The sequence below is a fragment of the Leuciscus leuciscus genome, assembly GCF_965113295.1.
Source record: "Leuciscus leuciscus genome assembly, chromosome: 15".
Lineage (NCBI taxonomy): Eukaryota > Metazoa > Chordata > Actinopteri > Cypriniformes > Leuciscidae > Leuciscus > Leuciscus leuciscus.
The window spans coordinates 31854937-31881235 of NC_138739.1; the positions used below are offsets into that span (position 1 = coordinate 31854937).

At 38.2% G+C, this 26299-nt stretch overlaps 1 protein-coding gene across 1 annotated transcript in view; it reads left to right on the forward strand.

The window, feature by feature from the left end:
- Positions 1-26299, forward strand: part of p3h2 (prolyl 3-hydroxylase 2) — a 49046-nt gene that overhangs the window by 7066 nt on the left and 15681 nt on the right. The window lies entirely within an intron of this gene.

The window sequence follows — 26299 nt, forward strand, 5'->3', positions numbered from 1 at the left end:
CGTCTACAAAACCTCTTTATTGCCTCTTTCATAAATGGCGAGCAGGTTGGCTTTAACTTCCACGACCCTGCACTGACCTAGAACAGACTCCACTACATCCACCGCATCTGTTTGTAATAGGACGCCTCCACAGTAAGTTATTGCTCACATTGGCGTCAACAAGTACCTGAGCGGAATGCTAGTGTGCTGTTGTACGGGGACGTAGAGGACTGTTGGAAAGAAGGATGGCACATTTTGAATGGAAAAACGATCAGCCATGTGTTTTTTTGGACACAAACATAATCCTATTCAAGTAATTTCACAGTTTTATTGCAGATGAGACCATTTTTCTATTCTCATTTTATTGGCATTAAAATATATATGTTATGTGCTTATTTGCTGCATTCATTCACTAGGAACCAGTTTTGAAGTTTGTTTTCTTCTGTTCTTTAGTTGGTTTTAAATTTACATAACCGACAGATCTTCCCGTTTCTTTCATTTGCCTAAATTTAAGACAATTGCTCGAGATCTTTAGACGGCCCTATGGGGAGGCCTGATCTCAGTCTCAACTCTCAGATCTCTACTGAAGGTCAGTTGTATGGTGAGGGGGTAAAGTACACTACTCCATTGTTGGCTGATGGAGACACTGGATAAATTATTGGCACTCTAATCACTTTGCCCTGCACTTTCACTCACTCGTGTATTTAATCTTGTGGGATTTGCCTAAAAGCGGAGGGGATCTCAGGTTTGCTACATAAATAAACCTCATAGCCTCTCCAGTGTTGGAATATTTGGAAACATTGTTGTGTTTTTGTTGGACAATTTTATTTGTAATTGACCTATAAATCTAGCACTGCATATTGTATCCAAAGAAGAAGAAAAAGAAGAAGATATTACAAAGTGTAAGAGGTAGTGAATTCCATAATTTAGGAGCATTAACACTAAATGACCTTCCACCTACAGTAGACAACCAGAAATGAGGGATGGACAATAAACCAAGTTCAGCTGATCTAAGGGACCGGGCAGGGTGGTAAAAGTAAAGTAGATCAGACAGATATGGAGGCCTACTGGATCATATTTTATATGCAAAAAGTCTTCTAAATGATCAATATGATCAAACCTTTACTGGTTTGATTTCTGCCTATATTGTTATAAAGATCTCATTGATTCACATTGCAAGCCGTCATGTGTTTTCATTTTTGGCCAAATAAATATCAGCATCTGCACCAAATTGCATTTCTGCTTATTTTGAGCCTCTGAAAAAATTTTTTTTCCTCCTTGAGTTTGAGCTCCATTTTCTCAATAAATCATACTATATGTGCCATAAAAGCATATGAAAACTTATGAAACGCATGAAAACTTTTTTTTTATAAAAAAAAAAATATATATAATATATTTGTCTAGAGGTTCAATAAACTGATCCATAAAAAAATAAATAAAAAAATAGTATTATTTCATAAGTCAGGCTTTACATGGTCAAGATTTATGTTATATGAGCATAGACAAATACTACTTTATAGAACCCTTTCTGTTTTTTTTTTTTTGGAGGGTTGTCTTTTTGTTTGGAATCATTTAACAAATGAAAGTGCACAGTCCTACACTTGTGGTAGACCAACTTTAAACACAGACAGTGTGTAGTCTCAGCATGTCTGCTGAGATGATGATGTCGGCTAATAGTTGGGATGATGTGGAGACTCAAACTCAGGATGTGACTCATGTGTATAATTGCTGGAAGCCACATTCTGGCCTGCTGGTTCAGTAGTCAAAGAAACAGGGCTCCCATTCATAGATACTGTGACGTCGACATCTAAACTGTGGAAACTGAAGTAAGTGTGATTCATGAACTCTGTAAGCTCAGGCCCTGTTCCATATTACCGTGTTTACTGCCCTAAAGACTTGGATTATCATGTCATTTGTTTTTCCAGGCCTTAATGTATGTGGAAAAAGTAACTTTGGTATTTCCTGTTAATTTTCTTGTATGTTCTTGTCATGGGAGTGCTCAACATCTCTTTAATCATTGTTTTCCTCAACTCTTGACATGAAGGTTTTTTTCAACTGAAATTTACAAGAGTTTCCACCAATCAGTTCCCACCTCTTCGCCACAATTCTTAAATCACTTTAGTAAATTGTAGAGAGGGAGTTTCCTACACTTATTGGCTTTTGAAGTGACTTTGTTCAAGCTCGAAGTGTATGCAAGACACCCATGAAATGTTATTTTATTTTTTTTACACACAAAATTGGTAATTATTCCCCTGGCTACTCTTGAATGGTCTACAATGTTAAACTTTCACACAGAGAAACTCTATAGAGTATTTTTGTCAAGGCAAAGAATTGAGATGCAGGTTACTTTTGTTCTATTTAAAGTATATTTTATCTGTGCGGTCATATATAGCAGCAGAAAACTACTGACAGCCAAGGACCTCTGAACATTAGTCATGCAAGTACATCACTGTAAACACAATCGTTGCTTGTTTGGACAAACGGAGGAACTAGTCAAAATTAATGTACAGATGCAGTTGCAGATGCTGCAACGGTTCATTTTCCGAACATTTTGTATCTGGAACATATTTTTTAGATGAATAATTCCCTCACTTCCCTAACCAATGTGTTTTCATTTAAGCATTAATAAAGAATAATGAGCTAATCTTTAATTTAGCCTGCGTTTTCTCAGCTATCAAGTGGAGTATACTTATAATATATTATATTAATATATACTCATTCGACTGTGCGCATACCCTAGCATACGTGGGGGGAAAAAGAATTATACTTTGGACTTAACTCTAATTTTCTAATAATAATAATAAGTATAAATTTAAATCATATTGGTCTTTGTGCTTTCGATTGTAATTATTACAGGCAATGCATTGGGACATGTGTTTCAGACAGCTGCAGCTAACCTGAGGATAGGGTTTATTTTGACTCAAAACCAACTGTAACAGTTTTCCAGAGCATAATTAATAAGCATTTGATTTGTGCTCTTCCTAAAGGCTTTCCACTCATTTAAAGTTTTAAGAACCTGTATGTTTGGCTTGATACCTATGAATATTTGGTCCAGATCCTTCCAAAGATAACCTTACAAACAGTCACTAGGCCAACGGTGATACAAATACAGATCTTAATGAGTGGTTGGGAGCTCTGCGTGGTGGCTCTGGGGATATCTTCATGAAGAAGGAATTTTTATAGGCGGCAATGATGAAATATGTTCCATTCTGTGGGCATTTAGAGCAGATGTCAGGCTGATAGTGATCCTCAGACCCTGTTGGCGCTTCACGGGTTACATGTGCCTCATGTGTGTCCGTTGATTGAGTTGTTTGGCATGTGGTATCGATTAAAGAGCTGGAGCGTGAGTATGAAATTACCCGTTTGAGACCGTTTTGCTTTAGGAAAATTAAGTAGTCTCATCTATCTTCAATCTCTTAATAGTCAAGTCTCCCAGTCGGCTCAGTGTATATTTACACCATAGGAAATGTTGCATTTTGAACATTCTTTCTAATTTGTTCTTTCATATAAATAGTATGTTTGATGTTATAGATTTATGTGATTGTCCTGCCTATGGGAGCCTGTTCATAGTGAGGTGCCTTTAGCTCAAACACGCATATGAAGTGCTTTGTCAAATGCTTTTTGCAATACAGCAAAAAACCAGAAGGTGTTTCTATCATATTTTTTACCTTGACTGAAAGGGTCTGGATGCTCTGTCATGGGAAACCTCAGAGTTGACATGATCTACCTTTATCCCAGGTTCGAAAGTCTTTGTGATCTCATTGATGCTGCAGGCAGTATTTTTTTTTCTTAAGAAGACCTTTTCTGCGAATATCCCTACTTTGTAACAGAGCCACAGAGGCCTACACATCAAGTTAATTGCTTATTCTCACACCATGTTAGCACAAAAGAAGTGCTGGAAACCGTTATTTTGTGTCCTGAGTGTGTTTTCAATCATTGTGCTGTCAGTTCTGAACATACACCAGAATCTAAGACTTCTTTACCTTGAGTTCACCGAGGCTCTCATAGCTTTAGACTTCTGAAGTCCTCAATGAGATTTGACATGTTTGAGAAATCCGTAATACCCTCCTGCAAAGCCCTGCAGATTGCGTACAGGCTAAAGTTTCATTCTCGAATTTCATTTGCATCGGTTCCATGATTAGGGCACAAAAATTTGGCACAAATGATACTTAATGTGCAAAATGTTAATATCCCCAAATTAAATTTTAGAGCTACAGGGAAGAAGATTTTCAATGGTTTAATTTTTAGTGAACTTTTCCTTTACGCCTCACCCAAGAACTGTCAGGGCTGAACATTCACATTTGCTTTGAAAACAATTACCACTGCCCCTGGGTTTTACACAGAAGCCAGATATTATGTCACCCCGTAACCATAGCTTACTTTGACTTACTGTTTGGACTGCCAGTGAAAGTTGAAGCATTTAAAGTCAAGCATTCAGCTGTACTGTAATTAAGAACGCCCTGCTGCAATTGCCCTAGTGGGAACATCAGCCATTACCTCACTAATGCTTTCGTGGCATGTTTCTTAAGCTTTTACTATGCGTCCTATCTAGTTTCCCTTTCAAATCCAAAACCAGAGGCCAATTATCTCATTCCTAAAGCTACCTGTCACCATTTCCCTATATTCCCAGAGCTCCATTCAGTCATTCGGATGGTCGTTAACTTTGCCCTTTTGTCAGCATAGAACATGGGAACCACAATCTGAATTACACCTGGGATGTCAATTTATGTAAATTCCCATAAGCGATCGTTGTTCCACAGTATACACATGATGCTTTTGCACCACAATTTGGCACCATTAACTTCGCAAAACTTTAGTAAACCATAGTAGATCGACTGTCTTTATTCAGAGCAGGTGGTCTCAAACAAGGCCAAATGCAGTATAAGACAATGCATAGATCGCGGAGTGATGTGAAATGCTTATTGGCTAAAGCCAAGTCCTATAGACTTCCTGAATCTGATCACGTCGCGATCATGACGCAGTGTTTTCCAACATCATTTGAAAGTTCAACCAATGGAAACGGGATCTCGGGGTGGGCGGGCATAGTGGGTTGGGCTGATGTGTCTAGACCAGGGGTGTCCAAACTCGGTCTTGGAGCACCACTTTCATGCAGATTTTAGGATCCAACTTGCTTCAACATTCCTAATTACAGCAGTGTTGCATAAAAGGTTAGAGGTAACACTTTATTTCGATTGTCCACTTTAGACATTCTACTAACTATAAGTAACTTTGCAACTACATGTCAACTTATTCTACTAACCCGAACCCTAACACCTAACCATAACCTAACAGTCTACTACAGTCTACTAATACTCTAATGAGAGTTAGCTGACATGAAGTTGCAAAGTTACTCATAGTTAGTAGAATGTCTAAAGTGAAATATCGAAATAAAGTGGAACCAGGTTGGATGCATAATTTATCCTCTCCATGCCGAGCCATGTACAAAAAAAGTCTAAATTCCTGAAGACCTTCTTACTTATAATCGTAACTGGGATTAGATGGCATCTAAATCTCTTGGGACATGTGTTGCAAGGGGTGAGACAACCTTTCCCTGGACAAAATCCCTTGAACCTTGTAATACAGTTGTGTGGTTTATATGAACTGTATAAATCTAGGCCAGGTCCTTTGAGCTTGATGAGGACACTTTGAAAGTTTGCAACCAGAAAGATATGGATGACGTGGATTTTCTTCCCCCACATTAGCCGCATAGACCAACCATTTAGACACTACATTAGGGTTTATGAGGGTGATCTAACAGTCCAGAAATAACTGTAATGTAACCCTCCTTCAACCACACCATCATTCAAGTTTAACCATTTCTACTAATTTTACCAATCATCCTACTGCTGCAGCCACAATGTAGCTTGTGGCTGTGGTTCGATATTTGCGTACTTCAATGATGAGGTCATAATAGCATACTATATCATACTAATTATGCCAATTTGACATGCCATTTGGCTTTGCGTCACACCGGGTGTGCTTGCCTTGGTGCCAAGGAGCAGAACTGGGTGAGTACAGTACTTCCATTCTGTGGACTGCAAATGCAATCTATTATTTTTCTTATTTTAGGAATACAGACATTTTGTATTTCATTACCTGCTAATAGAGTCCATGTTTAAAGATGGTTATCATTGTAAAGGGATAACTGTAGATGAACTCTGAGGCTAAATCATGCCCACAGTCACATTTATGTAGTTCCTGCACGGTCTACTAATGGAAACGCTCCAGTGAGTCTCAGAACCCATCCGAGACGTCTATATTGAATCATGATGTTACCTTGCATGTTTTTCTGCTTTATATTATTACCTACAGATTACTGGCTCCGGCGGCTACGTGTTTTACAGCCCCTAAGGCAAGCCCCCAAAATTTGCATGGAATGAAGCCAAGTTTTTATTTATTTATTACCGCTGCATTTGAGGATGGAACATGCTTACTTATCGCTGCACCTGTGTGAAAAGCCCAGGCTGTACTTAAGTCTTTCCTGTATAACAGGCCAGAAAGGAAATAGCACTGAACCGCCAGCACATTTTCGTCTGGATCGTACCGTGCTGTCAGATTTGGGTGGCGGATGATGTAAACGCATGCTAGTCTGTTTATGCAACCACAAGCATGTGCTCTCTCAGTTCATGCATTGTTTGCCAACAGACTTGCGCATGACCAATGTTTGATCACAAGTCTCTGAGAAATTGCTGAGAGCATGCATTGTGTTTCCAGTTAAAGTGTGTTAAGCTGGAAAGCATTTGCGTTGAGTCCACTGTCACACTCACTTAAATGTAGACTGAACGCAGGCCTGGTAGAGTCGTTACAGACGAACGCAGTTCATGGGAGACCTGTTTTTGGGTGCAGTGTTTTAGAGGCACTTGAGAGAGATAAGACTTCTCCCCGGACTATTTTAAACACATGCTTGTGGTCACGGTTCATTTGCAATGTTTGCTTGACACACTCTTAAATGTTTCTAGAACAAACAATAGTATTGTTAGCATTTTCTTGACATCTTTTTTTGTGGGGTTCACATGTCATGGTCCCTGTTGAAAACCAAGAAAATAAACAAGCCTATGGAGGTTTGCTGGTCTTAGCTGGTTTAAGCTGGTCTGAGCATGCAGGTCCCTAAAACCTGGAAAGAAGGTTTAGGCTGTTGTTTGTCCATCCATTTTGGTCTAAGGGTACGTTTACACGACAACGATGTACTAAAAACTTTTTCATTCGCGTTTTTCGCGTACAGACAGCAATGTTGTCAAAACAATCCCTGTCAGTATCGGTCATTAGACAAAGGCGATTGACTAATATCCTAGACGGCTGTACTCCACTTTGCTCATTATAGAATATATTATTTAGTCCCCATAGATCTGAACACACTTAATTAAGGTAAGATTATATCTATCCAGAGAACACGACAATTATCATAGAACCAAGCATTGAAAATATTCCCCTAAGAAATGGGACACCACCATAGCTATGGACACCACTACTAAACCCGTTACACGTCATTATATGTCGTCGCTAGTGCCTACGTCACAGGAGATGCGGCAATGTTTTATCACAAACTTCCAAGATGCCGTCGTCAGCTGTAGTCATCTCAATTGCGTGAGTTACAGCTATTTTTTTGTGTGCATTTTTCTTCTGAAGTTCGCAGAAAACAACGGAGATGACGATATCTTCGACGCCTAATGGTGCGTTCACACCGGACGCGAATAGCGCGTCAGGCGCGAGTGATTTCAATGTTAAGTCAATGTAAAGACGCGTTTACGCGCGTCTGGAGGTCTTGCGGCGCGAATGAGGCGTTTAGCGCGGTGCGCGTCCACTTCGCTTCAAACTTTTGCTTTTTACACGCGTCATATTGTTAACGAACTTTAGTGATTTTTTTGCAACCGTTTCTTTGAAGAACATGACCGTAAATATGAACACAAGATTGAATGTGACATAAAGAAAATGATTAGCCAGTGTATGCAGGTACATTTCTCATCCCCCTTCGTTTGAAGTGTGGTCCCGAAAAATCTTCGTTTCAAGGTCTATCTGGCCCTTCCCCCTACCCCTCCCCCTCCAACCAAAAGAGAAGCGAGACAACCCTACCCCTTCACGGGAACGCGCAAAACGGAGGGGTAGGGCCAAGGGGTGAATTGGGATTGAGCCTTAATCTACTAGAGTTAATAATTTCAGAGTTAGTCAGAATATATCCAAATGTAACAATTTATTGTTAGTCAGGTAAGTGTATCATGCCAATTACATATCCAATTCAAAGATAATCAATACAATAACATCAAATGATCAGAGATAAAGAGTAAAATATGTACCTGACATTAGAAAAATACACAATGCTGAGTGTCTGGACATTCAGCATCACAGGCTGATCTGGCTACAAAATCGCCCCGGGCCTCTTGAAGAATTTCTTTAAGTACTCCGACCAAGACAAAACATCCCCCAATGTGGGGAATGAACTTACAATAGGAATTTGCATTGACTAGAGTTATAGACACAGGGAGATCACACCTTGTCGAGGAACAGGAGGTATTTTGGATGAAGGACACTGGGAAAAAGTGCACACCCAATAAGCAAAGTATCTCTAAACCCTTATTACCGTTTGGTTTACTTCTATGGAGATGAGACCATTGTACCAGTCACATTGAGACATTTTAAATGATACCAAACATGACTGTTAATTCACTTGAATTGACATAGAACATTATATTTTTTATTTAATCTTTCTGTGAAGAGAAGAATGTGTGAAGGGAAGGAAGTGGGGGGAGAAGGAACATAGGAAGGACAGGAGGGAAAGAAGCTTTCCCGCAACTTCACTCTGTGGGGTGTCATACACATGCGCATGACATCACCGTTTTCACAAATTCGCGTTTTTGTAGTTTACACCGAACTGATAACTGTACCGTTTTCAAAAACTTGCACTTTGAAACTCGTTTTCAAAAGTTTGCTTTTTCAGGCCCTCAAAACGGCATTGTTGTGTAAATGAACGACCAAAACGCATTAAACGTTTTATACATAAATGCATAAATACATAACCCACATAAATAGACTTTTAATCGACACTTACTAAATTAAACATCATTTCTCTTGACTCCTGCCATCTTAAATTAATATTTTCAATGAGCTAGTTGCTGCTTAAGAATCTAGTTTAAATCTCTTAAAAGGTAGAATAATGTTCGTTTCTATACAAGCTTTGTGTTGTGAGTGTGCCTATGACGCCTTAAAATACTAATTAGGCAGCCAATTAGGTTTTAGAACAGAACTTTCTTCCTTTTTGGATAATTTTTGCATAAAACGTTTTATTTTGCTGCCTTTTAAGTGCTGCCATTTCCTTCAGGAAATCCAAATTTGGTTTATTTTACCATTTTGTTTCTGTACTGTATGTGAGGAGATTGCAGCATAGAAAATGAAAAAAAATATGCCAAGCAAAGATTTGAGACGTGACTTTCCTCAGGGCTTGTTGAAAGCCCTCTTTCATCAGCGTTTGCCACTGGTAAAACCACAAGCTCTAAAATTAAATTATAAATAGACTCTGGCATCTCTTGTCAATGTTTTCACTTGGGCAGATGTGTTTAGGCTTTTATTAGAACTATTTTGCATTTTATAGTTTAAGTCAAGTGGAAAATCTCTAGCTCTGAACACCTTTTATAAATAGTTTAAAACCATCAGGGGCGTAAGCCAACACCTCAAGACTGTTTTCTACAAACCTGCTCAGCACCCCGTTTTTAAACCAGAGCTATTTACAGTTTGAGGACTGTAGTTTACTGACTTGGAATAAACCCACTTTTGATGTCTGTGTTTTAATAATCAAGGGCTTTGTACACTGGAATAGTGTTTATCCACTATATAATTAAAGTTTTCCGTATGGAACAGATGTGTTACAGCATTTGTGCTGCAGTTTATTTGAACATGAACAAAAGGATCTCTGCTTTACATTTAACAGCTGCGTAATTGTAAACCCTCAACTCACAAATGCCATGACACTTTATAGCTGTGTTGCTAAGGAATGTCGTGGGATGTTTATTTGTCCATGCAAAGTCTTGCTGTAAGAAATTTAAACCCTTCCCCCCTCTTGGAAGCATCCAACTCTATATTGCTGAGATAATGAAGTTGATCCTTACGTAGCCCTTATGTATAAATATGTATACTCAAGAAGATTTGTCTTTGCTAAACAAATCTGCCAATTAAACTGAAACAGTGAGGTCTTGTTTCAGAGTCTGGGTAAACAAGGAGATGACATTTTTAGTCTTTCGAGCTCTTTTGGTTTACAAGACTCTGGGGAGATCCACAGCAAGAAGCTTTGTATAACCTAATATAGATTTATTTATCCTTCCTTCCTGAACCAGGGATCTGCATCTGAGATCATTTTGAGCAGAAACTTTGTTTTTCTCTGTCGCTTCATGAAAAAGATATTAACATGTTTAAAAATGGAAGTACATCTGGAATTTTCTGATTAAGAATAATGTCTGTTTTTATTATCAAATGGATATCAGCCTCAATCTACTTAAGCATCTGTTAAAAATCACATGCTTTTCATCATCATGCAACCAAGACTGAGTCAGGTTAACAGTGTTTTATTTGGCAAAGTTTTCTTTGAGAGGATAGACATCCCCTCTTTCAAGATGAAGTCAAATATATATTTTAATTGAGTCCTTATGACTTTCAGCTAACTCATTAAAATCAGTTATATTTATATCCTCAACATACATAGTAAAGTTTATACCACTAGAGCAGATTATGCTTTTAATGAAGGAATGGGTCTACTTTTAATAAATGACAGGATGAAAACCAAATGTACTACATAAACATGTATAATTTTACTTCTGCTTAAGTGTTTGCTTTTGCAAAAGTCAGATTTGCAAAGACATAGAGATCTTCTCATGGGATGCACAAGATCATTGCATTTCCTTGAATCAGTATTAACATATGGATGCGATCAGTGTGGTATTACAGCGACAAATAGTCTTGTGTAATGTGGGTGTTACAAAGTTACATTAGTACAAAATATACTTCATAAAAGCTTCATATTTGTTAACTTGTGAAACAAAGCCAAATAAAATAACTGCCATCATATTTTGTACATCAAGCATTAGCTGAGAATATATCCCTTATGTGGCTTCGTCATTCTCTGGATTCTGGATTTAGCTTTCTGTCCATGAAAGTGTTGAGATTTGTCAGTTTGTAGGTCGGTTTTGGTGGATGACAAGAAAATGTGTCCATTTTAAGGTTCTGAACAGAGAGCTCTCTGCATACATTAGCATTAGCATTTAGCATGACAAATAATGACTTGGGATGCACTAAGTTGTATAAAACCAGTTTATTTAAACAGAAAAAATATGTATTTGCTTAATTTATCATTTTTTGCAGCTTGAATTTGTATTTACACGAACTCCAATTCGATGTTAATACATAAGTTTAGAGGTTTATTAATCAGTTTGAGCTTACATGGTGCCTCACATAAAACACTGATAACATACATTCAAATACATAAATACTTAAAAAAAATAAAAATAATAATAAATCACCTAAATTTATTACATAGACATATTGCTTCAGGCACAAAAGTAAATTTATAGCGATTTGTTGAACATTTAATTGCCCTTAGACGTCGCCCCAGGGGCATCCACTTAAAGTCCAAATGCAGCGGGTGTGTACTATCTCCTATTATTTTATGAGCCATCCTCAGCACCTGCTGTTCGTAATAAGATGTAAGGCTTCGTAAGGGAACACCCATAATTTTAGAGCATATGTTAACAATACTCTGCAACCGATTTTTGTTCTTTGTAGACAATGATGAAAACCAACAAATAAAAGAAAAAGACAGGATACTTTCAACAAATGAATTATAAAATGACTTAAGAACAACTCTCTGTACATTAAAAGAATTAAGCTTTCTCAGCACGAACAGTTTTTGGTGTGACTTTTTGATAATTGCGTCAGAATTTTGGTCAAACTTTAACTTGTTATCAAAAACCGTTCCTAGGTACTTATATTGCTCTACTTCCTCCACATGTGTGCTATTAATGACAATAGGTTGAAGTGCCAATGTTCTCCTACTAAAATTAATTATCATCTCTTTAGTTTTTGAAACATTCAGATCTAGTTTCAATTCAATTCAATTCAATTCAATACATTTATTGCCATGTCAACAAGTTGATAGGAATTTGTCTTGGTACAACTCTCAGACTACTACACATCTAACCTATCCACAAACAAACCTAGCACATTGCTATTTTGCTACTAGATTGTAACATTGGAAGTCCTGAATCGTAAGTTATAACGAATAAAACTACTGGATGGTTACAGAAAATACTGGCTGCAATTGTAAAGGTTAGTTGTACTTAAACATCAGTGAGAGTAATAGTTGTAATGTTATTTGGATGAAAGTATCTGTTATGTCTACTTGAATTGAAATAATTATTTGGAGAAAAGCTGTTAGGATCCCTTGTTTCTACAGTGTGGTTGGTCAGTGCAATTGTCTTTCTGCTTGTTTTTACAAGAGGAGTGTGTCAGATCCTGCCAGGCGTGACCTTTCGCGACCATCCCAGATCAAACGTCCTTGGATTCTTGACTGCTCCATACTCGTGGCACCGGCCGGCAGTGAAGTCCTCACCCGGCAGGTTTAGGACCCCTGACCTATTGACACACAGTGTAATCAGAGATGACCTGTTATGTTTCCACCGCCCCCTGCCACCCTTCATTATCATGTCCAAAATATGACAAGCCAAACTTAACTTGCGCCCTTTGATCCGACTTATTTCTGGCAGGGTAGAGGTCATCAGAGCAGTTGTGTTTTTGTTATTTCTGCTCATTTTTCCATCTCCCTCAAAGCTGATTCTGTTGCCTTAGTTGGAAAACACAACAGATCTCATTTGGTTCATGTGGATTTTGCTCCTGCTTTCACTGAATGTAAATGCACTGTGGGTAAACATTTCCATTTTAAATGCATTCAAACATCTATGAAACAATATAATGTAACAGGCCAGAGATGTTTGTTTTTTTTCTGTTCACAATTGCCATACGACTCCAGTGGGTTAATAAATGCCTTCTGCAGGAAAACAATGGGTTTTTGTAATAAAAATACCCATATTTAAAACTTTATAAACTGTAATCACTGGCTTCCGGTAACGGCCATACACGCGTTCACGAGAGAGTCGAGTTACGGTGGAAGACTGACCTCTGATCCGACGTTTGACGTTCATGTGGTTTAGCATTTTTCATTTTTACTTGCATCAGGTATTTTTCTTGCAATATTCAGTGTTTGGCTCCTAGTTGTAGCTGTAATTTATGTGCAGTGGATTTGGTTTGGAAATGCCTCTTCAGCCAAAGTGTTACTAAATTAACCACTCACCATCAGTCATAAATCAGTGTGTTTGCTGAGTGGTTGTGAAAGCAGGCTAGAAATGTGGCTACGTTGAACCTTTGACACTCAAGATGTAAATATTGATCAGTAAATGCTCTAACAACCACCCAGAACACACAAGTCACTGCATAACAATGTGCTAACAGCCACTCAGAAGAAAATCTAGTCGTTGAGGTCTGTTTTTACAGATTTTTTATTGTGTGTTCACAACTTTAAACGATTCATTGATTTGTTTGATCTTCTTCTTGGTTAGAAATTTTGTACAGTAACTAAAACTAAAAAAAACAGATGTTCTTTCCAACAATAAATCCCTCACAAAAACAAATGAATAAGTCATCCTGTTTAATAAAACCATTATCCCATCTCAGAAAGGGGTTACCTCCCTGAACGCCCCCTAGAAAGCGATTTATTCCCAGTTGTCGGAGTACAGCTGGTGTTTTCTTCAGCGGGGGGCTGGGATGAATCTCTGGTGGAGATGCTTTTGGCGGCTTTGGGGCTGAAGGGAGCTTCCACTTGGCTCATTATTCGCAGGGGTCTGCCAGCAGTTTTAGTAGCCAGGCTACTGTCAATACTCAAACTCTCCACTCCTCTAAAGATAACAGGCCCCTGCACCTCCTCCGCTGCTCTCCCTGGGTTAAATAACCTGCCTCATGCTGTGATCTGAAACGAGGACCCACGCTTGGCACACTATGGATGCATTTGGAGTTGGCCTGTGCTAACATTGCCATAAACCAACAAACGAATAGGTTTGCCAAACCTCATAACACTACATTTTTTAAAAACCTCATATTTTAGGCTGTTAATGTTGTAATAGTTTTGCCTTGTAGATGGTTTTGTTTCAGTTGTTTCATTAATAATGATCTACTGAAGCAGCTCAACTTGAATTAACATACATTAACAGGCCTTAAAGGGATAGTTAACCTTAAAAATGAAAATTCTGTCATCATTTACTCACCCTCAAGTTGTTTCAAACCTGTATGAATTTCTTTGTTCTGTTGAACACAAAAGAAGATATTTTGAAGATTGTCGGCTATCAAACAGTTGACGGCAGTCATTGACTTCCATAGTATTTTTTTCCTAATTTTGAAGTCAATGGCTGTCGTCAACTGTTTGATTGCGGACATCGTAAACGATGACAGAATTTTTTTTTTGTTGGGTGAACTATCCCTTTGAGGCCTGTTAATGTTTGTTAATTCAAGTTGAGCTGCTTTAGTAGATCATAATGAAACAACTGAAACAAAGCCATCTGCAAGGCAAAACTGTTACAACATTCCGCATTATGCATCTTTAACAGGCTAATATATGAGGTTTTTAAAAAGTTTAGTGTAATGAGGTTTGGCAAACCTATTAGTTTGTTGGTTTATGGCGATGTTAGCACAGGCCAATTCCAAATGTATCCATAGTGCGCCAAGCGTGGGTCCCTTATTTAACCTTTAAGATCTTCCTATTTTAATTTGAAAAGAAATCACCTTGTCGTAACCAAGTTCAAGTGGAGAATGGTTTGAGAAACAGCATATTTTGGCAATTGTTTGTTTCTATTTCCGCACCACTGAAAAATCTCATTAGTCCAAAAGAAGTAAAAACCTGATTTATTTTCTCCATTGGGTAATTGGCCTTAAAAATATATATCTGACTCTACGTCATTTTTAACAATCATTTACAGTGCTTCATGGGATTGTAGTTATTTCCCTTATTAAAGCCTTTATGTACACAGTCTTGAACATTTTGTCTGGTTTGAAAATGTGAAATTTGTAATGTTGTGATTCACCTGTGATTGAATGGGAAAAATATAAAATTGGGCGGGCACTAATGCACTCAATTAAACATCAAATATTTTCTAATTGGCTGTTAAGTTGTCACGTCGCACAGCAGTTTCACGTTCAGTGTGGCCTGGCAAATCGTTTGACACTGGAAACTTGCCAGTGCTCATCGCACTCACAATATTTGTTGCGTGGGAAGTTGAATCCAGGCTTAACTGTACTAACTTTTCTGTTAGACGGGATGTTTATGTTGCTTTGTGAAAAGTCTTCAAAGCAAACAAGAAGAATAATAATGACAACTGCCAAAACTTTGTACGGTTTTCTCCCATTGAATGATAAAACAGAAGAAAAATATCCCATAGACTTAGAGAAACCTGAGCCATACCTTGGGTTTAATTTGAGTTTGCTTTGCATTAAAAACTTGTCAACAACACCGTGGACAAATCATTCATCACTTGGCACCCAGAACCTCAGGGTTCCCAGAATTCTTTGGGGCCTCTATAAGGGTTGTTCATGAGCATTCACACCTGACAAGGCCAATACAGTAATCTTTGCTCAGTTTTCTTGCACTCAGTACAGAGCTATAGATGTAGATCGGCATCCGCAACATGACAAAATGCAGCGCGCAGACCTCCAGGGAGGAAAATTGAGGGTGCTGGTGCTTTCGTGGGAGAATGAAAGGCAGCTTTGTGAAGTCACAGCCTCCTTTATAAAACCCAGGCCTGCTTTAGATTGAACTCTTTAGTACAGCTTCCCCATCTCGCTCTGTTTCCAATCGTTTAAATGGCGCACTGATATGCCTCACTGGAACAAGGGCCGTAAAAGGCTCTTTGACCTCTAGAGGAACTCATTCGTAAAGGAAAAAGTGCTTTGTGATGTATATTGAATAAAGCTTCACAAGTTGAAACGGATTCAGCTCGTAAAAAAGCTCTTGACGGAGGGTGAGTGCAAGTTCGCATCAGGCTCGTGTTTGAACTAGAGATGAATTAGGTTGTTTTTTGATCAAATGTTCCCTGCGTTCTCCAGTGGGGAGTCTGGTCATTAGGAGGTCAGCGTGAGTCCGGGCGTGCTGATCCGAGGGGGCTGCCCTCTCTCAGGCCTAGGGCTCCACAGGAATGTGGAGGATGTGGAGGGAGTTCTGACTCACCCCTCCGCTCCGGGCCAAGAGATCCTACGGAGTGACATGAAAAATGAAGTGCTGGAGCAAACGATGTTGAGGACTATTAACTGTGTGCATTTATCAAATTTTGGGTAGATTTTTATAATCGAGTGAGAGCTGGATGATGTTTCAAGAGAATTTTAACTCCATCCATAACATAAAACTTGTCTCCCCTAATGCAACAGGAACTTTTAGGGAAGCTGCCTACCATGATTTATAGAACTATTACTATTTTATGGGCCTTTTAAGCCTTTAATGGGATTTGTAGAAGTGAGAAAAGTGAAAGGAAATGGTGGGATGTGTTTGGGAAGAGAGGTGAGCTTGGATACAAATTGGATACAATTCCCTCAATCAGCCGAGAAACTGCTATGAGATGAATGGAAATGCTAATGGTTAGTTTTCTCCAGGTTTTATGAACCTCCTCAATTGGAATTCTGAAGGCCTGTTCACACCAAGACAAATGTTTGGTGTGAAAATTTGGTCCAATAAACATTTAAATTGGTTAAAACGTATGTTTAAAACGGCGTTCGCATGCCGTCAATGCGACAGTTTTTGCACTGCAAACAAAACCGGCCAACCAATAAGATTTGCACTTTGCACATGCCCAGAGCTGCTACTGTTACATGTATTGGTTGCTAAGCGACAGTGAATAGGCTAGTAGAGGAAGACTCCCGTCTGTTATTTTTCATTCAAAAGACAAACTTATTTTATTTTATAAAATTTGAAATATTAATTATTATTAATATATGTATAAATTGTAGTACAGTCATGTGAAAAAGAAAGTACACCCTCTTTAAATTCTATGGTTTTACGTATCAGGACAAAATAAAAAAATAATCTAGTCCTTAGCAGGCCTTAAAATTAGGTAGATACAACCTCAGATGAACATCAACACATGACATATTACACGTGTCATTATTTATTTAACAAAAATTAAGCCAAAATGGAGATTCCATGTGTAAAAGAAAGTACACCCCATGATTCAATAGCTTGTAGCAGCAATATCTTGAAGTAATAGTTTTCTGTATGATTTTATCAGTCTCTCACATCGCTCTGGAGGAATTCTGGCCCACTATTCTTTAGAACAGCTTCATTTCAGTGAGGTTTCAGTCAGGTTGAGGTCTGGAGTGGGCCAGTGCAACGCCTTGATTATTTTCTTTTTCAGCCATTCTGTTGTAGATTTGCTGGTGTTCTTGGGATCATTGTCCTGTTGTATGATATCAGCCAAGTTTTAGGTGTCAGACAGATGGCCTCACATTTGACTCTTCATGGTCGACTCAATGACTGCAAGGTGCCCAGCAGGTCCTGCGGCTGCAAAACAAAACAATCGTCAACCCTCCATCAGTGTGATGGACAGTTGGTGTGAGGTGTTTATGCTGATATGCCGGTTTTGCCACTTTGGTCTCATCTGCCCAAAGGACATTGTTCCAGAGGTCTTGAGTTTTGTTCAGATGTAACTTTGCAAACCTATGCCATGCTGGCGTGTTATTTTTAGAGAGAAGAAGCTTTCTCCTGGCAACCCCTCCAAACATGCCATACTGGTCCCATCGTTTTCTAATTGTACTGCCATGAACTTTAACATTTAACATGCTAACTGAGGCCTGTAGAGTATGAGATGTAGCTCTTGGGTGTTTTGCAGTTTCTCTGAGCATTGCACTGTCTGACCTTGGGGTAAATTTGCTGGGACGTCCACTCCTGGGAAGATTGGCAACTGTCTTAAATGTTTTCCACTTGTGAATAATCTTGCTTACTTTAGAATAATGGACTTCAAATTGTTTGGAAATGGTCATATAACACTTCCCAGATTGATGGCAAAAACAATTGCTTCTCTAAGATCATTGCTGATGTCTTTCCTCCTTGGCATTGTGTCAACACACACCTGAATACTCCAGACCAGCAAACTGACAAAACTTCTGCTTTTATAGAGTTGATCACACTTGCTAACCTCTAGCTTTCCAGCCCTGCATCTCAATGTCCATACTATCCATCCTAAACAGTATGTGAAATTAGAATAAGTGTGTCCCAAAGCATAGTATTTTGAAAAGAGTATGCCAGAAGTCCCCGGATGGTCTACTATTTCCGGTGGATATTCCAAGTGTGAATCCGTGCACACTTTAAAGGTTAATGTTGCCCACAACCCATTGCTTTTTGGAGTAAAAAGTGTTAAAAAACTACAAAACATGGCGGATATGCGCGACCGACGGTGAGAGGTTTAGATAAAGTTTTGAGTGACTAATCAAAGTTTAACCTGCCAAAAAAATATCTATTTTATGTTATCCGTGTTATATTTCATCTGCAATAACAATGTGGACTTTTATAAAGATCTGTTTGGCCATTCACTTTTAAATGCATCATTATGCATTAATATGAGGAGAGTCTCCAATGAAACCAATTAGAGCAGACTGCAGATCAACGTGCTTCTGCATTTTTCTCTGATACGGTTGGAAATGAAATGTGGAGGATTTTAACTGTGACTGTGCTCTTGCTTTGGCTCTCAACGAAGGCGGTCGCATTTTCTCTCCCTCTCCTACCCCTTACCTCCCCTGCTTTGCTCCTCTTGTCCCGTACTGTCTACTTGTCTTGTACTTTGAGAGACTCTCTCCGCACTGCTCTCCAAACTAAGAAATCATGGATTTGATCAACTGGTCTCTCAACGCAATTGACACCAACTTCTCGACGAGAAGCTTGGGTTCGGGGGAACCTGACTGCCCTGCCGGAACGTTCACAGCTGGCTACACGATGGACGCGTGGGAGAGGTGGCGGGTCGTGTGTCTGGCGGCTCTTTCCGTGGAGGACATTGAAGATATCTACCTATTCGGAACCATGATAACAGGTTTTCTGCGGATTGGATTAGGCATTGCCCTGGTTTATCGAGGAATTAAGAAGACAGTGACAGCTGTCCAAAGCCCAAGGCTGCCTGTCATGATTGTGGGCAGAGCTGTCAGCACTCAGACTGGGACTATGAACCACAATATGGATAACATCATGGAGAAACTCACAGCTTTGCAAAGGCAAATGGATCGATTCGGAGACCAAAATGGACCAGGAGAATAGTCGTGTAAATTGGAATGCCGCTACTCGCCCCAAGACCAAACAATCCCAATCTTATCTGCTTTCGGCCCCCCTCAACCAGCACTGGCCTTGGCCAAGGCCGCTGTTGGAACAACAACTACCCCGGAAGAGCACTGCCGTGAGACGCTCTTACGTTCCTTCCCCCAATCCCCAAAGACACCTGCTGACTGTTGACTCTGTCTGGGACCTGATCAAGGTTGTCTCCATGGCAACTTGCTGTGTATCGCTATGACAATCCTGCGGACTGAGGCACCTAGATTATGATGCCAGGCGTAGCGACTCTCCAGGCCTACACATACACGAACTCTTACATATCTACAGATATGCAATCCCCAACAGTTCATGTTGTAGAGTGTAGTGTTAGGAGCATAGTCCGGGGGTTGCCTTTTTCTCCTCACCTCTCCTCATGTCATGCTGTATTTTCCTCAATCCCCTGTCTTCCTGTCCTGTCTACCCCCTTGTCATATTGTATATGTTTGTATGGACAGGTTGATGGCTAATTTCGCTGGTACTTGTGACTAAGGGACAATAAAGGCTACTACTAGATGATTGACAGGCCAGTTTACTGTGACAGGATGCGACAGAGAGCAACTGTTAAAGACGCAATTGTATGACGTGATAGTATGTCCCAAAGCTTGTCTACTTTTTGCCACACACTCAAAAGTATCTACTTTTTCTTCACAAAAAGAGTACATACTTTTAGGGCGTAGTATAAGTATGCGAATTGGATTTACCTGTGCTGAGTGTTTCGTTTGGCTATACAATTGGACCCATCACTTGCAGCACCTGACAGTTACTTACCCTCTTAATTCCTATGGAAGCAGTGAGGGTGTACTTAGTTTGTCACACATGGCTTCTCCATTTTGACTTATTTTTTGTTAAATGAATAATTACACAGTGTAATATGTCATGTGTTGTTGTTCATCTGAGTTTGTATCTACCTAATTTTAAGACCTGCCATGGACCAGATGATTTTTATTATGTCCTGATACGTAAAACCATATAATTCAAAGAGGGTGTACTTTCTTTTTCACATGACTGTATGTAGGAAATAACTATCTAGATTAATAAATGCTGTAAAATTATTGTTCATTGTTACAGGGTTCCCATGGGTCCTTAAAATCCTTGAAAGTTTGTGAATCTGAAAAAAAATAAAATTCAAGGCCCTGGAAAGTTTTGGAAAATAAACATACATAGATACAGGCTTGAATGTGCTTGAATTTATTTTGTGCAAGAAGTTTTCTAGAAAAATTCCATATTTTTCCCTCTGGTCGGATGAAAGTGTTATTTCACCAACACTTCTTGGCCCATGCACACTATCTTGCTTGATTTACGTTAGTTACGCGCATTTACGCGTTACGTTAAGTGTTTTGCATGTGAGGTACTTTGTGTTGTACGTTGCCATGACGTTCACGCGTGCACAAAACTACTACGATGGTACCTCAACGTTTGTTGTTGAACACAACAAATGTGTCCCCATATTAAGTCCTTGAATTTGATGGTATTGGACCTGGAAAGTCCTTGAAAGGTTCTTGAATTTGAAGTTAACCAAGGTGTGGGAACCCTGTTGTTAGGTCATGATACCAAATACAAAAAACGAATGATAACAAATGAATTCATTGTAAAGTGTTACAAAAAATACAAAATTGAAACATCTAAAGGAGTATGGGATGTTATTGTCTGAAGGTTTTCTTTCAGACACAACAGAAGTACTGTTTACCAAAGAAAAAGGCTTACAAGTCAGTCCTGACCTTTAATCTAACTTCTAATCAACTAACTTCCCTCTAATTATGTACAAACAAATCAACTACAGACAAACACCTCATCTAAACAAGAAACGACCAAAGAAACCATCTAAATACCAGATCCCACCTTCACAGACTTCCATTGAGCGGTAGCATACAGTAGCTGGATTATTGTAGGCCTATTTTTACTCTTTGCTTTTTCCAGCTATGCCATGTCTTCTTGTGTTCGCTCTAATGAAAGAGGCTGTCTGTTCCATCCTGCTTTGAAGACATTCCTCAGACATTACCTTATTAAACCAAGATGTGTGTGGAGTGGGTGTGGCCCGAGGCACAGAGAAAAGGGCTAGTGTGTGTCAGCACAGGCCACGCCCCAGACGTATGACATCATCCACAGGATTCCCACAAGTCTGGGCTGTTTTCTGCAGCACATGTCGTATGTGCCCTACAGCCGTTTGACTTTGTGGTTTTAGCTGTGGTGAAGAAAGACGGGGATAAATAATAATTAGGTGGAGAAAGTGGATTTTTCTTCATAGCTGACTTTGTGGAAGAAAATGCGATCTATTGATCTCTATTGAGACTGTTGCAGCCTGATGTTTTGTGTCACAATAGCTCAGTTCAGTTTGAAGACGAGCGTAGTATTTTGAGGGAAAAAATGCAGTTATGTTTGGTCATTTTAGTTGCACAGAAATGACATTTTGGCTTTAAAGTTTTAGGTACCCTCTTATTTTAAAGCAGATGGATGGATGTAGATGCAAGAAAGGCAAGACCAGTCACATTTCGTGGATGTTTTCCAAATAAAATAGAATAAGTGCTTTGCTCAATAAAATCATATGATCAATAAATTATGACAAGATATATTTTTACATCACTTTAACTCATCAAAATAAGTTTAGTCATTTTCAAGTTATACAAGATTCAACTAATTTTTTTTAAGGCAGTTTAATGTAATTTAAGTTGAAATTACTTAAACATCCAAGTTGATTGTACTTAAAAATTTAAGGCATTTTTCTTAAAATGGACATGGCATTTGAATTTGAAAATACAATCATTTCTGCTGTTTATATTTCTGAAAATAATATATAATTTTAAAACGGACTACTTCTGTAAATACAAAACTACCACTATTTCTTCTTATTATTGCTAGGTTAAGTTTTATAAACTCTAAAACATGTTTGTGATTGAATTACGGTTAATGTGAAGTCAGAAAAATAGACACAACTAAATCAACCCCTCTTGTAAACACATTGGATTTAATATAGGGATTCTGGTGCATTTGAATAGATTCTTGTGGTTTCTCTATTGCTTAGTGTTGAGTGAAAACAGGCCAATGGCAGTTTTCAGCTTTAAGCCATATCACTGTTCAGACAATATGTTCTGTCTGAACATGTTAAATATTAGCTTATCCTTTGATTAAACTATATGTTTTCATTTGCTATTTGACAATTGAGTTTTATTTATTATTGAATATTTAATTGTAAACAAATCAGGTTTATTCATCCAGTCTCTAACCCAAGAATAATAGTATTTGTAAATGCCCTATGATAATATTTATAGTACAAGGAAATTTAAAAGTTAAATTAGCATTGTGTATTATGAATACTAATAGCTCCAACAACAAATTGATTAAATTAATAAAGTAATTTAATAGATATTAGAGTAGTTCACTTAGTCCAAGAAAAGCACATTAATGGATGCTCTCTTTTCTTGTTAACACCTAAAACATTCTTTAAATCTCCACCAAACAGCTTGGTTTTCTCAGTACATAAAAGCATATGCTGTCCTATAAACATGTTGTTGACATTCTTCATCTGAAAAAAAAAAAAAAGCATGCATGCATGCTTCGACTTGGCTTCGACTGTATCCCACATCAAACATGATGTTTTTTTTGTTTTGTTTTTACAGCCAGTGAGTAAATGGTTTATAAACTCTGGCTGGAGATGCAGGGAAAAAAGCTTCGGTGGTGTGGGCTATATTAAAGAGCAGTTACGAGGGCCACAGGTGCTCTCTGGAAAATATTTACCCAAAAGTCTCAAATGTTAGCTGAAGTCTGTTTATGCAATTTGGAACAAACTACTGGTTCATGTTGTTCGGTTTTCACTTTTTTCAACGTCTTGCGCACTATGTTTGTCTATGGGGGTGTATCCCTTTGATATAAAATGAAGGGATTTTCTTTCATTTACGCATACTAAAGGTTTATATGTAATCAGTTTTACTGAGAATATCTGGTAAAGCCAGCACTTTGGATTTGTGTAAGTGTACAGTGAACAGCTGCAGAACCACCTGTTGAAGTAATTTAGAAGTGAGCTAAAATGTTTTCAGAGGACTCGCTAGCAACAGGCTCAGTGACTCAGGTCTTTGTTTAGATGTTGTTCCAGCTACTCTTTCAGTCAAGCTAATTAAGCCTAGCGCACACTTAAAGACAAACATGTGACACTATTTCATGTCTCAAAAACGAACAGCACGACCCCATTTTTGATGGTTAGGTTAGGTTAAGTAGTATGCTATTTTATTGTAACTTATAATGTTATAGGTTGTTATGTTATGTATTATTTAATGTTGGGATAGCTTATATGTTATACTTATAGGTTGTCATGTTAGGTTCTTTGTAATGTTAGCTTATGTTATAGATTTGGTTATGTTTGGTTGCATGTAATGTTAAGTTGTATGTTATGTTAGCTTATATGTTATAGGTTGTTATGTTAGGTTCTATGTGATGTTATTTTAGCTTTTATGTTATACGTTATGTTAAGTTCTTGGTTATGTCAGGTTAGCTTATACAGTTATAGCTATGTTAGAATGTATGTTATGATAGGTTATATGATAGGTTAGGATAAGCTTATGTTATGTTATATGTTACGTTAGGTTGTATGTAATGTTAAGTTGTGTGTTATGTTAGCATATATGCTATAGTTTGTTATGTTAGATTGAATGTTATAATATGTTAGGTTCTTTGTTATGTTAGGTTAGCTTATATGTTATGTTAGGTTGCGTGTTAGGTTAGCTTATGTTATATGTTATGTTAAGTTATGTTATGTCTGGGTAGCTTATATGTTATAGGTTATGTTAGGTTGCATGTTATGTTTGTTTGTTATGTGTTATGTTAATTGTAATGTTAAGTTATGTTATCTTATGTTAGGTTGTATGATATAATTTTAGGTTATCTTATCTTATGTCAGGTTACCTTATATGTTATAGGTTGTAATTTTAGGTTCGCTTGTATGTTGGATGCACGTGTTATATAGTTTATCTTGTTAGGTTTATGTTAGATTAGTTTATCTTATGTTGCATGCATGTTATGTTAGGTTAGCTTATGTTATGTTTGTATGTTATGTCAAGCTATGTGAGGTTATACGATGTTGTATAATGTTAGTTTATGCCAACATAATATTATAACACTGCGGAATGACCTTGTAATACACACCCAAGCTGCATTTAGATGTGTAGAATGTGCAAGAAAACATTCAGGACAGAAAATTATTTTGCCATGTTCACAAGGCCTTAAGGAACAGTTCTTGTTTAAAGCTGTTAAGACCATGCGTAGGAGGTTTTTGTACTGCAAAGAAAACTAGCTTCTTCAAAACATTCATTCACTTAAAATATGCTGGTTGTAAAAGAGTCATGTGCTTCTACTTCCCTTTGTCTACCAGGTTTTTGGCAGAGTGAAACATGACTAGTATTTGTGAGGCAACGATTTTATATAAAAACATCAAACGCATATGAATACAACTAAATTTGGAGGTTTAAACCTTTGAAGTCTCAGAAATGCAAGTTTTTGGTAAATAAAATTGAGATGCAGCTGCGCGAGATGTGAATGTGAGCAGACAATGTGCCGAGCCAGGCTAATTCCTAGCTGTGTTTGCGCTTTTGTGACTAACTGGGCCATTTTCCAATAACCTCTTGTGAACTCTTTGGTAACTGTTCAGTGACGATTACAGGATTTGTCAGGGCATGAGGATTTTTTGATAGCTTACTGTACCGCATGTGGGCTAAACTGGCCAGGTGACTGAACATCACAGTCGGATCAGAGGGGCCAAGCCTGGGATCTGACCTGCTTAGGAAGAAAATCAGACAGGTCAGCATTTGGATTGGCAACAAATAAACCCCCCATATCCAATCAGGGTCTTTGCAATCCATTCGCAATGGGGACACGAGAGTGCGTGTGGACGAGGGGGTGGTAGAAAGAAGACACAGGAATGCAGTCGACGCCAGCTTGCTCTTTGGCCTTTCAGAGGTAACCAAGCATATCCTCCTAAGCTTTTAGCCTCCCTGCCTCATTCCGTAGCAGATAAAAGACCAAACCTTGGCTGAGTCTCAAAAGAGAAGGAAAAAAGAGGCGGTTGATTCAGGATCATCCTTTCTACTGTGCATTGGTCCATCTATGGTTGTATCTGGAGATATCAGAAGCTACATATCATTGTACTAAAGGTGCAGTCACATTATAAAAATTACCTCAAATTTTAATTTGCAAAAAATGTCCATTGTCTATTATCAACAGTGTAGGGATGTATGTAGCACAGCACACAAAGAAGTCACTTTCAAACGAAGAAGCTTTCAAATTGCATGAACAATTCCAGATTGCGTGCATTTCTATTGAAATGACTGGATGACTGAAAATGCAAAAATTCGATTTGATTTACGAAATGGTAAATGTGATCACACCATGGTCTCTCAAAGTTCACACAAATGAACATTTTGTCATCACTGTCTCATTTCGTTGCGAACTTGTCTGACTTACTTTCTTCTGTGGAACACAAAAGGAGATATTTTGAGAAATGTCTAAGCTGCTCTTTTACACACAACAATAGCAAATAGTGACCAAAGGATGATTTATAAAGAATAATAAACCACCATATAATGTGGTCCATGCAACTTGTTTGAGAATGTTTTGTTGAAAGATATGCAAAAAAGTGAAACCAAGATCAGTTTGAGCCTAAAAGTGTCTTGAGGTTGATAGCCCTCTGGTGTATTTTGTGATTTGTTGTAGTACATTCCAGAAGATCCATGCAATACTGTTGTTGTTGTTTTTCTTCTTCTGTGAAATCATCAGCTTTGTCATTGTTTTGTAATGAGTCATTAAGTATAAACTTAAAACAGAGTTTTTTTCATACAATATATTGATCCTATGAAGGATTAAAGAAACAGATGACAATCCAAGATCTGCCGAACAGATTTGAGGTCTGCAGTTCATAAAAGCTGAAAAATAACAGCTGATGGCTTCTGTGAACTTGTTTTGACTTTTTTTCTT